Source organism: Lycium ferocissimum, unplaced genomic scaffold (genome assembly GCF_029784015.1).
Source record: "Lycium ferocissimum isolate CSIRO_LF1 unplaced genomic scaffold, AGI_CSIRO_Lferr_CH_V1 ctg2810, whole genome shotgun sequence".
NCBI lineage: Eukaryota > Viridiplantae > Streptophyta > Magnoliopsida > Solanales > Solanaceae > Lycium > Lycium ferocissimum.
The window spans coordinates 40,926-55,851 of record NW_026724033.1 but is presented as its reverse complement, the minus strand read 5'-3'; positions in this window follow the sequence as shown (position 1 = coordinate 55,851).

Here is a 14,926-nt window from a genome sequence, read left to right as displayed (position 1 = left end):
AAGAATGCGGTTGACCTACACTTAAACAAAAGGGAAAAAGACATTGTGTGTTCATTTAGTCAAATTAATTTCATATTTAACCACTGTTTGAGTTTAATTTCACTAGGTGTCTGTTCGGTCTAAAATAATGCCAAAAAATGACCGGTCGGTCCAAAATAATGACAAGGCTGATCGGTCCAATAACCCAGGCGCTTAAAAAAAAAAAAAGGATTTTTTGTCGCCACAAAAAGTCGTCACTAAATGGCTATTACAGTATATATATATATGTTGGAATTATATATGCATTTTATATACAAGAATTGTACATTTTATATGCATATGCTGGAATTAATTATACATTTATTATAAATAAATTATACGTTAATTATACATTTATTATACGCATATTATGCAATAATGATATGATATTTTCTTTTTACATATACAATAGCGATACATATTATATATCACAATGATACGGTTTCTACAATACATTTTTTATAGTATGATACACTTTTTATACAAGACTGATACAGTTTATATACACATGTTTGAATTATATATACACTTTTTATACAAGAATGATATAGTTTATATACGTATGATATGTATACAACAGGGTACATATTATATACACATATGATACAGTTTCTATACATATGATATACTTTATATATATATACAGTAGGGACACATATTATATACACATGTGATACAGTTTCTATACATCAAAGCTTTTTTAGTCCTGCAATGGCATCATCTTATGAATCCTCTATCATTTTCGTAACCTGCAATTCACAAATAAAATTGGAGAAGAAGGTGGAAGAGGAAAGAGGAGGAGAAGATGGAGAAGAAGGTGGAAGAGGAAGAAGAAAAATGGAGAAGGCAGAAAAAGAAGGGAAAGTGAAATTAGTTTAGTGGTTATAATTTGGGTTTAAGAGAATTGTGGCCATCGGGTGGGATAATTTTTGGCCGAGCGGTCATTTATGTCCTTTCCCCTAAACAAAAAGAGGAAAAATATGACTTCATAAACAAAAGGACTTTTGACAAAAACTTTGTACGGATCCATGACACATTAAAGGGGGATATATACTTGAAACCTTATTCAAAAAAAAAAAAAACTTGCAAGGACAAATAGATTATAATATTTTGCACTAAATTAAGTCAAACTCTACTTAAGGGAAACTTTAAGTGTGTTTTGATTCGGAAAGTGGAGTAAATTATTTAAAGACTTATCTGTATTTTCGAGGAAGACTTAACTCTTTTGAAAAGGATGAAAGGACTTTAAAACCATTTGATATGCCATGACTTCACATATACAATTTTAAACACATTTTAAGCAATAATCACTAAAATCACATTTTGAAACTCGAAGGTCAATCGCATTCTGCCGATTTTTAATACCGGGGTGCCTAATACCTTTTTCGGGGAATCACCTGAACCTTTACCGGAACTCTGGTACTAAAAGGTTATTTTTGTTTTTTCCTACTTAAATAAACCTTTAAAATTGGTTTCCTAATTTTCCATAAATAAATTAGGTGACTCTAGAAAGAAGTAAATCAAAAAAGAGTCCCTAATTATGAAGTACCTTTTATGCCTCGCGTAAGGGTCTGTTCGGAAAGCCACCTGGTAATTGGAATTGATGTAATTATTAAGGTAGTAATTACACAGTATGATAATTACGATGATCTGTTTGTTTGTCATAACGTTATTACAGTGTAATTACAAGTGTACTGTTTGGTTGCACAAGTGTAATTACACAGTTAGATTAAATTTTAAATAAAGTAATTATCAAAACTTAAAAGTAAATATGATAAATGTATGCCTTTATAAATGACATTAAATTTGGTATTTAATACACGTATTTTTTCTTCAAAATGTATTAATTAGTAATCACATGTTTATAACTAATATTGTAAAATAATTGATATTTTTTTTCCAAATTAATAATATTTTAATTTAATTAATTATAAAAACTAAAAGCACACGTTTTGTAAGAACATCATGGAATGCATGTTTGATAAAATAAATTAATATTTATAAATATAATGTCATAACATTATTCAAATATTTTACAAAAAATAATCTATCAATTCTAACTAAAAAATGAACAACATGCAATGTGAAATAACAAGCCAATACTACTAAAGCAAGTAAATCAGAACAATAAATATAACATAAATTTAAAATCCAAAAAAAAAAAAAAAAGCATTTAACATATGTCAAATTTCAACATAATATAAAATAAGTTCCAATGTACTCGTAACTTAAGTAAATATAATTCAAAATAAAAGGAAGACATAATAAGTTTATAACCTCCTTCAACAACGAAATTCTACTTTAATGACATCATTCATTATATGTCATGTTTGTTAATAACTCATTATTTCTAATATTAGGAGGTGTAATTTCAAAAACTAGAGTAATAACATAGTTACGCTAAATGAAGAAAATAAAATAAATAAGAAATAAAAAAAGTACGAGCAATTACATGGAATCACAAGTAAAGAAAACCCCCCATAACGCTCTCTTCTCTCTCATCTCCCATGCAAACCCTAAACCTAGTGTAGCCTACCGTGGCAGCTCCGGACACTAGTCAGCATTCCATGGCGGCTGCTAGTCATAAAAATTTTCATACCAATCTCAATTCCCTACCTTACCTCTAACAAAAGTACCCGCTTCTTCTTTTTCACCCCCGTCTCTTCCCACAAACCCTATTCCAACTTTTGCTCAAACTTTGCTGCATGCTACAGAGTCAACGTCACTTTTGCAATGTGATCCTATTCCCCAGAAGAAAGTAACGTATGTTGATGGTATCCCGTACGTGAAATGGACGTCGAATGAAGTGACTCATATGGAGCTGATTGAAAACTTGCAATATGCCATTGTAGGTAAGTTTTCATATGATTGGCTTGAATTGGAAGAGTTGAGAACCATTATTCCTAAGAAATGTGGTGCAAAGGACAAGTGCACAGTAGGTTTTTTTAGAACTCGACATGTTTTGATTCGTTGTACGTTAATGGAAGATTTCATTACTATTTCCTCTAAAAGTGCATTTTGGTTGAAGTCGAAAGATGGGTATACATATCAGATGAGGCCTCTCATTTATGATTCTAACTTTAAAATAGAGGAAGAAACATCCATAGCCATGGCTTGGATCTCTTTTCCAAATCTGTTGCTACGTTTTTTATGAAAGAATCTTTATTCACCTTTGCATCTGCTGTTGGAAAGCCATTGTAGGTGGATTTGGCTATTGTTAATAAAACAAGGCCAAACTGTGCGAGAGTTAAAGTCCAGGTGGATTTACTTGCTGATATTCCAAAGTTTGTGATGATGGAGATTGAAAATGAAGTCACAAAAGCAATAAGAGATGTAAAAGTGAAGATCCAATATGACTACATGCCTAAGTATTGCACTGAGTGCATGTTACAAGGTCACTCGAATGATGAATGTAGAGCATTGCATCCGGAATTGGATAAGGAGCCTGTTTCAGATTCAACTATGGAAAATTCAGTGGAGAAACAGGAAGAACAAAAGCAGCAGAAGGTTGATCAAACACAAGAAAAGTTGGTAAAGCATAATTATGGGAATAATAGAAGATATAGAGGGGGAATGGTCCAGAAATTTGTTCCAAGAGTTCTTTCTAGTGGAACTGTGGTTACATATCCAGGGGAAGCTATCAAGAAGGATGCAAAGAGTCAAAGTGGGATGGACAGAAACATGAGTTTTTCAAATGTTGATGAGCAGAATCAGGTTAATTCTATGGAGAAAGTCAACAATAAGAAAGATGAAGGTGTTACTAATCAAAATAAGTTTGATGTACTATCAAATTTGATGGAAGAAGGAGAGATTTGTCAGGATAATGCAGTCGTGGTTGATAAGGCTTCTGATCAATCTCTGCAAACTACAAAGGACTGGGTGATAGACAAATTTAATGCAGTTCATATGTGCAATTCAGGACAAGAATCAAGGGGGATAGAGAGCATTTCGAACAATGAGAAGGGTACTGTCAATGGTTTAGAAGACAAGGAAGTAGATTTGACCATGGAAGAGGAATAAAAGATTAGTATTGCATCAGATGTGGACACTATTGTTAATCCAGAGAAGAATAGGGAGCAGGTGTCTAAAATAGCTCTTATTGATGTCTCTACAAAGGCCAACAATGTGGAAGTTATTGAGAATACATTGCATGAATCAGAGGTGATGGTGAACAATGTGGAAAGGGAATACAAGGAATCAGAAGATAAGGAAATAACTTTGATCAATTTAGATGAAGAGAAGAACTGTAATGCAGCTGCTGATCTTATTATTTCATCAGAAAGCATTATGTTGGGAGGGCATAATGCAGCTGATGTTGGTACTGTTGAACCTTTAGCAAGTAGCAATGTGGAAGCAAGGGCGGAGATGATTACTTACAGCAGTGTGGATATTGCAGACAAGATTTCTAAAGACAAGGCAGGAGATCTGAACATTGAGAAGGAACATAAGTTTTGTAAGGCACCTGATGCTGCTAATCTTGATCCATCAAAGATCAATACCAAAGTAGTGCTTGATAAAGCTGGCTTGGATAATGCTTTATATTCAGGCTCAGTTGAGGGAATTATTAGTTTTGATGAGATTGCTAATTCAGAGGCTGTTAATGATAATAATGAGATAGTTGAGTCAGGTGGTAGTGATCAAGGAAAGGAGGATAATATAAGGGAGATTCAAGGGGAAAGCAATGAAACAAATGCTCAGATAGTTGATAGTCAAGCAAGAGAGAAAAATGCAGATGAGTATATTAAAGGGGATAGCACAGAAATCATACAGAAGAATGATCTTGGGGATGATGTGTCTACTGATGGAGTAGTTGTTCAAGAGTCTGATGAAGTAATGAATTTGATCCAAGGCCCTGAGAACTCTATTGAGGAAATTGTTAATTTATTTTTATCAGCAGATACTGGTAATCTGATCTAAGGTCTTGATAATGAGGAGCTTGTTAATTCATCTTTATTAGCAGATACTGGTAATGAGGAATTATTAGCAGGAAATAAACTTGAAGTGCTTATTGGACGTACAGGAGATAATTTGGAGTCTACAGACAACTTGCAAGTGGAAGATATAGCAGTAGAGGATACGCAACTTGCCTTGTCAGTTGGTCGTTATCCTACTTGTAAAGGAGGAGAGATTCTAATCAATGAAGTAGTTATTGATGTTACAAAGGATTCCTTGATATTGAAGGAAAATCTTCATGTTGGTTTAATACAAAAGAAACCTTCACCACACAAGGAAGTGCATGCACTGGTTTTATGATATAAACAGTTTGGACTGTACTTCTAATCAAAAGGTTTTGAGCAAAGAAATTGCTACAGTTTTAGAAGTGGATAGAATTGAAGAGGAAGATATTGTGCAACATGTAGCAGAGGTCTTAAGACGGGATGATATCACTCCAAAGGATAAGGGCAAGAATACTAGAAAGGGTAGGAAAACTAAGAATGGTGGAGAGGCTCAAACTACCAGAACCATGTAAAAAGGAGTGCATTAACATCAAAAACTTGGAGGAAGCTCAACCTTCAAGGATACTACCAAAGAGGAGTGGTGCAGTTAAATCAAATCATTGATGATGAAGATGTTTACTTGGAATATCAGATCAGTTAACACACATAAGTCCTTTCATAGAGTTCAAATGTGGAATAAACATCATAAATTTGTTCTAATTGTACTAATGGAACCTTTCCAAAATTCTAGAAACATTCAAAGATACAGAAGGAGACTGGGAATGAATTTTGCTGGATACAACTGTAATGGCAAGAGTTGGTATTTTGTAGAAGATGGTGTACATGTGGAAGTTTTGATGGACATAGATCAACAGGTGACCATTAAACTATTCTTGTAGGATTGTGGTAAAGTCATTATCACAACTTTGGTGTATGCAAATGTGAGGTTGTTGAAAGACTTCTTCTGCGGGATAATATTTATAGTTTGTCCAGCAATATGAACTTTCCATGGTTGATTGGTGGAGATTTTAATGTCATTATGAATGATGAGGAGAAGATTGGAGGTTTGCCAATATATCCAAATGAATATGAAGACTTTGCCTTTTGTATGAATTCTTGTGAATTAAGTGAAGTGGAATTTAGAGGTAGTTCACTTGATGGAATGGAAGTGCTGGTCATGATTGCATCTTCAAAAGACTAGATAGAATTCTAGTCAATCAACAACTCTAGGATTGGATTGGAACTTTGAACATGGATAACTTGTCTAGAAATGGCTCAGATTATGCACCATTATTGTTATCAGCTAGTGATCAGGTTCAACAATTTCATAAGCACTTGAGATTTTTAAAGTTCTGGCTGAAGCAAGATTCATTTATGCAAGTAATGGAAGATTGCTGGAATACAGACTACTTGGGTGATCCTTTCATCACTTTTAAGTTGAAAATAAAGAAGTTAAAATCTGCATTATCCACTTGGAGTAGGGAAACATTTGGAGACTTATTTAAACAATTGACAATAAGGGAAGACATTGTTAAGATAAAAGAGCAATTTTTTGAGGAATTTCCTTCGGAAGAGAATAGAATGGTGCTTCAAAAGGCTCAGGCTGAGTTCAAGAAATATTTACACTTTGAGGAGGAATTTTGGAGACAAAAAGATGGCATTCAGTGGCAATCAGAAGGTGACAGAAACACTAGATACTTTCACAGCTTGGTGAAGCGGAGAAGAAAAAGATTACAGCTGTCAAAAATTCAAAATGCAAAAGGAGAAGCAGTATTAGACTTTTACCAGAGCCAATTTACACAAGAAGAGACATCTCAAGACTGTAGATTGTTAGATCTTATGTTACACCTCGAATTTTTTTGGCGTCGTTTGCGTTGTAAGTAAACTAACGTAAGCTCGGAGAGGTCACGGAACCCTTATAAGGTTAATGAATACTCTTAACAAGTGTTAAGCAAGTATCTAAAGGTTCCAGGACCAAGCAAATCGAAGAAAATAAGTTTGTCGAAAATTTGCTAGAATTTTGGACAGAATTTCGGGTCAACTTTAGAGGGGTATATCTCCTAGTATATTAGGAGTTTTAAGGTGTTTCAAAAGCCTAAAATGAAGTTCGTCGAGTCTAGTTTTCAATGCAACAAATCGCTCGTCGATACGATATCGGAGTAGAGAATTATGGACGTTACAAGTTAGGCTAACGGAGCAAAAACGCGCGCTACAGTAACCAAACTGCTACAGTAGCCTCGCTGCTATAGTACTGCTACAGTACCGAACCAACTCTAGAACCTTATAAAAGGGGTTTTACCCCTCATTTTTCATCCAAACACCTCTCAAAATATCCCAAACTCTCTAGAATAATCCCCCAACTTCCATCCATAGAATTTTAGCGCAAATTAAGTGAAATCTCCGGATTTAGGTTCGAACAGCATATAGTTGTGATTATAAAATCATATAGCGACGAGTTTTGGCTCAAGTTCAAAGGGAAAATGAAGATATCGCAATATTAACGGGAGTAAGGTATGAATCTCTTCTTATTAGTGTTAGTTTCCATTTATTTACGGATATAAAGTTGTTAAATAGTCGTATGACGAGTTGGTTTAGTTGTGGAACTTGGAAAATATCGTGTGGGATGTTTATGGAACATGATGGTGTTGGAAATGATGTTGTTGATGTTGGTATTGTTGTTGGTTGCTGGATTGTGTTTTCGGGCTAGGCATATAAACGGGGGGAGATCTTTGCCACTTTCGACATTTTAAAAGGATTAAATTAAAGGCTTGAGACAAGCATATAACATAAGCCTAACAATAGTATGAATGATCTTAAATGTATATTTACGAGCTTAGGAGGACAAACGCTAAGTAGTTAAGGTTAAGGCGACTGAAAAGGTATGTTAAGACTAAGCCCTTTCTTTCTAAAGGCATGATTCCTATGTTATGAAACCATACATGTTTTCCATAACATCCTTATTCCCAAAAAGCTAGAAGCTCATGATTCTCAAAGTTCTTATCATGCCAAAGATAGATGTTTTTTATGATGATAAAAATGATGATGATGATCCCATTCTAGAAATTCCAAAGTTTATGATTTTAATGCTATTACAAGATTATTGAGTTACTTCATGATTTTATTGATGCCACTCATTGTTGATTGATCTCACCTCATATTCTTGTTCCTTCAAGGTGAGATATAGCAATGACGCTTATTCATAATTCAAAAATTATCGACCTTACGTCACTCACCGTAGCGACTTTATTTGAACTCTCATGCATGTTATGAGTATAGTATATGTATATAGCTATTTTGTGATAATGCTCTCTATTATTTCATTTTTCTTATGTTTGCATTCATTCATTTATACTTATGCATATATGCACGGTATATGGGGTTATGGGGAAGTTGAGACATTTATATATATAAAGGCACATTAACGATCCTATGTTGTATATTATGTATATAAAAGGCACGCGGGATATATAGTTAAATGGATCGGGCCTATGTTGTGACGTTTATATATAATATATTTATGGAAGCCGTGGCCTATGTTGTGACATTTCTATAGATATATATATAATATAGCCATATATATATATATATATCGCTTTACATATTCATTGGCATGTCTCGGATGTTCTCTAATTATTTATATGTTGACTTAAAAAGATTAAAAAAAGTTGCATGCACGGATATCCACCTTAAGAGAGTTCGGCATCTTACAAGTTATCTCTTTATCTTATATTATGTTTCATACTTCTTACTATGTTATTATTTATACCATACATACTCGGTATCTTGTTCATAATGACGTGCCCTTTTTGTGGACGCTCGCGTTCATGCCCGCGAGGTTCGAGGTAGTCATTCGGGTGAGCCGGACCGTGGGACCTCTCCTCGGCCCGCGATCGGTGCGCTCCATTTGGTCCCCGAGGCTGCAGCTTTTGGTATGCTATTTTGCTGTGTACAGATGTGGGAATGACAGGGCCTTGTCTTGTCTTTTTACAGTTAGACTCCATAGAGGTTTGTAGACAATTGTATATAGTAGGAATATCATGTAGCTTTGTGGTCTCCTATTTTCCGTACAGCGCATGTAGTGGCCATGTCGGACTGTGTTGTCATCCGTTGCACGTATGCCTATATATACATATCCATGTGTATAAATTATGAGTTTTTCGAGACAGAGTTTTTTACATAAATTTTGCAGCTGATGCTATCGCTAAGATATGAGTTAGAAATTGGCCACCAAGTTATTCAGCATATGGCAAGTACGAGTTTAGAGGTGGTTGGTCGCTTGGTTCACGGTCCGTGGGTTTGGATCGTGACGAAAGTGGTATCAGAGCGGTTCGTCCAAGGGATTGTCTAAAGACCATGTCCGGTAGAGCCCTTTTCATGGGTGTGATGCTGGCCACACTTATAAACAGGAGGTTGCAAGACATTTAGGGATCACAGACCTTTCCTTCAATCTTAGATCGCGCGATAGAGCCAGAGTCTAGGAAAGATCATTTTTGACCCTTTTTCCCTATAGGTAAGTGTAACAGTTGGAGATGAGAGATCGGCTCGGATAGCGGGGGTGCCAAGAAGACCCCCAGAGTGGATTTAGGACCACAGATTCCGGGACCGAGTAGAAGGAGTCCTAGCGGGAGGAGCCTTATTCGATTAAGACGGATCCCGGCGAGGACCCCGAGACGATCCCTCCAGAGTTCGGGACTTCCGTAGAGGAGGACCCGTCGGAATATAGTTATGAAACGGACCCGTCTGAGGGTTTGTTCGAGACGACGATGGAGGTGGTTCCCGAGGTTGTACCAGAGTTGACCCCTCCAGCTTCTCCTATGGTAGAGCACTATGTTAGGCCAGCCACACCTGTGAGTGTTACTGATTATTCTAGCCCTTTATCTTGGCCGTCAGTAAACCAAGATCTGCCAGAATATCTGTATCCCTCGGATTCGGATGGGGGAGATGAGGAAGGACAGACTAGTAAATGGCGAGAGGACGCTGAGGAGGATACTTCACTTTCGACCTCCGGACAAAGAGCGAGGACGGGCGGCTACAGGTATATGGGTCTTTTATTGAAATTTCTTATGTGTGTATAATTATTACAGGATATCATCAATAGGTGACAAATGGGAGTTTTAGAGGAACCAATAACCAAAGTACTTATGGATAACTACGACTAAGATGTTTTGGCCCCTACTAGGAATCTTAAATTTAGGAATGGAAGACAGTCGTGTGTTGATCGATGGTTATTATTGAGACTTCCGAAGGCTAAACTAACATCTGCTCGGTCAGGAAAGTAAGGGATCTTTCCAATCCGGAGGGAGATGCATTACAGGAATTTTATTGGGATCCGTTAGAACTTCAACTTGTTCTAGGTTATGCGATAAAAGTCACGCAGCAGGGTGGATGCGATCGTACCAGCACTAACGCACCGGATCCCATCAGGACTCTAAAGTTAAGCGTGGTGGGGTGAGAGTACTATTAGGATGGGCGACCCCCTGGGAAGTGTAGTAAGAGTCCTACAAATTCGGACATAAGAGAAGGATGAGGGACTAGAATAGCTTGAGGGAAATTAGAAGCGTGTGAAACTCACGGTTGGAAACTCCAGATGATTGTGAGAGATAAGGCGTACCGGCTTGGCAAAGAGAGAAAAGACGTATTACAACTATAGAAATAGGACGAGTTTAAAATAGTATTGGGGATATTTTGTAAGTAAGGTGTTAGGAGAGGTATATACGATATTTTATGTGTGGTCAATCAGTTTGCGTGCCCCGATAATCGACGTTGCGATGTGTTAAAGGTACTGATTGAACAAGGTATTGAAGTTCAAGTGGTAAGTGTTACAGGGCGAGGCGACATTAGTCTCTCTAAAATTAAAGTTGGATAATCCTGATGCAATCACATCATGGAAAAGGGAGGAAGTGAGTATACAAGAGTAAGAAGATTAGGATGCCCTGAGAAAAGGAGAGATGTAAGCAACGGAGGTATGTTGCTAAAAAGGACTAACTAAAGCTTTAAGATGGGAATCTTGAAGGTAAGTACAACGGCAAAGAACCATTCGGATGAATCTTGAAAGTAAGTATACGAAAAGAATAGAGTATGTAGTATGGAACGAAAGACGAAGGTAAAGGGTTCGAAATCAGATTCTGATAAGTGGGACTGAAGGGCAGTAACAACGAATAAGGATGTGAACTGGGAGAAAATAAGCAGGTTTTGCAAAAAAATGCCAAGGGATTTCCGGCTCTTGAGGGGCAGTCGAAGAGATAAATGTGCAACCATACTGACACGATTACCTCAGAAATGGGAAAGCCTTTCTAAAAGATGATTTAGCAATAGAACGGATTTGCATTTCGGAAAGGATATTTTATGAATTTCAGGGACAATACCATAAAAATAGCAAATGGAGAAGAGGTCTTCGGAGGAAAGGGACTCAAGGAAGGTCTTGAGGACGAAAGTAAGAAAAGTACACTAATGGATTGATTAAAGAAAATCGAACAATCACCAAGGACAGGAGAAAGGATAATAAGTAAACAAGTCTGGCCAAGAGGCAAAACATCAGTAACATGGGATAAGAACCTTGATAAGTAATACAAAGATTCGATTATAAAGGAAATAGAACGATACACAGGGGATATGCATAAATATCTACCAGCTGCGGTGTCAGAAAGGAAGATGAAGACTCGACGAAAGAAGAAAGAAAAGGGTGTACTTTGTAAGGATTTCATGATAAGAACAAGAAGTGGCAGAACACTGGAAGAATTATGATGCATAGCTATAATGCAAACAAGTAGTTAAGGAGAATTACGGGACAAATAAGCTAAGCGAATGGAAGGATGACACGTGGGAATGGATGGTATGGAATATTAGCCTTTAATGGTATAATATAGACGTAAACCAGAAGTGGGAACCCAGAGCAAGAAGAATCTAGAGGGTATTAAGAAGATAATCGTGGAAAAATGGCTAGGGATTAAAGGAGCGAGGTATAATCAGACATTCCATAGAGGGCTTAATGAATTCCGCCGTCCCTATTAATTCATCAGCCCAGGAAATTATTAGTCATGAAAGATAGAAGTGAAAAGACGATAAAGGAGGCACCCGCATTGGATCCGATATGTTTGAGCATTTTGATCTGATACAAGGCTTCAACTAGCAGAAAGGGAAATAAGTCAAACCATGTGATGAAAGGAACTCCGGCATTATAAGGAACCGAGGGGTAGAAGGATCTTTAAGGTCGGCCAGGTGATTATAAAAAATGATTAATATTCAAAGGTTACTGGTGTATAAGAACATCGAAGCCAAATCCGTACTGATAGAGTGCATACGGACCATAGACTAGTTTGGGTATCTCAGACCTACCTGAATCGGACAGGAAGACCGCCCGCATCCAACTATGTGAAAAATTGAAGGATGTACATGCCATTATATGAACCGTTTGCCCTAGGGTTGGGGTTTTTACTTTTTAGTTTAGGAGTTGTACCTGTGCGGGACCGATATTCCGTATACCCGTTCCCTATTATGTATCCCCATTCGATATTTATCAATGTTGTATATATTGGGTCAAACAGAACGTCTTAACGGTACCTGCATCCTTCAAACGATAGTATACTTTTGTTGATATATTGATTACATGATATATATTGTTTACATGCTACGTGCTATATACTCTGCTTTCCCATGCCTATTTTTGATTTACGCATATAAAGACATCCTGTTTTGCTTCAAACACGAATAGTCCATAGTTCGGTTCCCAAAATCTTAGAATGTCGTCAAAACGCACCCCAAAGTAAAATCTCAAAACACCACGTCAAAAGTCAAGTTTTCTAAAACTTCTAAAACGTCGTTCGATCATCATCCGATCCACGTGGACCACGTCATTTCCGAAAGCATGTTTTTTACACTCAATATTGCTAAGAGCCGCACCCCTCGATCCTCGCAACCTCTAAAGTTTTAAGACAAATAACCCAGCCGTCGCAAATTGCCGACAACTACTTCATTCCTAAAAAATCATTCTTATCAGACCCAAAAGATCGTTAAGGTCATACTTTGCCCTTCCAAAGTCCAAACACTTCAAGTCCAAAATGGTCGAGTCATCATCTAATACTCGTTGACCGTGTCATCCTCAAAGATCACTGTCACATACAAAGATTACCAAAATCGCACAAAAATTAGTCGAATAGGCAAAATCTTGTCCATCAGGGTCATCTCCAAAAGTCTCTATGTGAGCCAAAGTTTGGACAATATGTTTCAAGTAAAACAGATATTACATGTCTAATTATGATTAACGAACTAACATGTTTACCTCTTGAGTTTTTCTTCTCTTTTGATTGACTCGTGGGGACCAGAAGAGGTTTCGGTAACGAAACTTAAGTCGTGATCCGTTTTAGCCCATCCATGTGCTACACTATCATGATCTCACAAAATTCAAATCACAACTTTTTTTAGCTCACCCATGCGCTACACTATCATGATGTTACAAAATCCAAATCACAACTCCTTAAAAAATTCAAGATTACAACCTTTTTTTAGACCACCTATATGCTACACTAAAATGTCTGACATCCAAAAATGACAAGCCTGTGCTTATTCAGATAGACAAGCCAAATACGTCAGTTTCGAATTCCGAACTACGTCGACACCGATTCTTGTTCCAAAGAAGATACGTAGGCAATCCTATATAAGGGTGCGGTCTCCTCACTGTTTCAAACCACAAACCCGATAAGGAATCGGGGTTCGTTTTTGATCCAGTTTTCAAAAACTTTATTCTTCCACTGTTTCAAAATATGGACTCTCCGAGCAGATCTGGGGTATGTCTTTGAATCAGTCAAGCTATTCAAATTTTCAAGCGCAAACATCTTGAACTAAGTGGCCTAGAATTGAAGCCGGGGCGGCGGTTCAAAAGCAGATTCGACAATTCTGATATCTTCATTCATTAGAGTTGCCCAATCAAACCAACAACTCCTTCCCTTATAAGAATCCAAATAAGAACGTAAGTGGCTTCTTTCGAACGAACGATTCATCCTTTTATAGAAATAAAAAAAAATGGAACGTGTCTTACGTGACATACTATATCGATTATTTAGCCTTTGACTCACTCAATACTTATCCCGGGGATCACATTCCCGTTTCCTTCAGTCTATCATGACACACTCGGTGAGGTCAACACGAGTCAATCACTTTTACTCTAAAGAAATTTTCTTTGAGCACAGGGACAAGGAAGCTCCAAAAAAATGAGTCTCAAGTCGACGTCAAGTCCAACCAAAGGCGTTATTAAGCCTACCATCGCCTCAACTCTATAAGCCAAAAAAGGCTTCATTTCTAACTCAGCCTTCAAATTGGATTCCTTTCACTTCGTTATGTCCATTGACACTTGCTCTTAGATTATTACAGGTTACGATATTATGCAAAGTTGAATTCGGGAATCAAGATTAAGAGACGCTAGCTGGATCCTCACCAATCCACATAAGCCAAGATGGCTTCGTCACTAACCTTTTGCGTTATCCTTATCAAAATAATACTATGATTCTACTGACAATAAAGTCGAATCTCGCAGGGATCATGCAGCAACACTGCCAAAGACTGGCACATAAAGACTAAAGGATCAACAACGTCACTTGCCCGAGCGTAATCATCACAAAACAAGCAAAACAAACATCAAGCCTTCAAAGACGGTCGAAAAATCTCAAAAGCCTATTTAATGGTCCAGGCTGAACGACGGCATCTCTAACTCTTCTCCCAATTTTTAAAGGCTACTTTTAACGACTTTGCTTTAAAATTTTGCAGAGTCAACTTCAAGTCATCAATGACTCCCATCGACCCCAAAACGGGACAACTTGCTTAGGAGGAATGTCGAATCTTCCCAAAAAATAGGAGCTCCACATCAGGCTACAAAGTACGATCGAAGATCGAAAAAGCCGACAAAGAGCAAGGCCTACCCCTACAAAAGCAAGAAATTGCTCAACGGTTTCGTATATCTTTCTAAAGTCCTTTTTAGA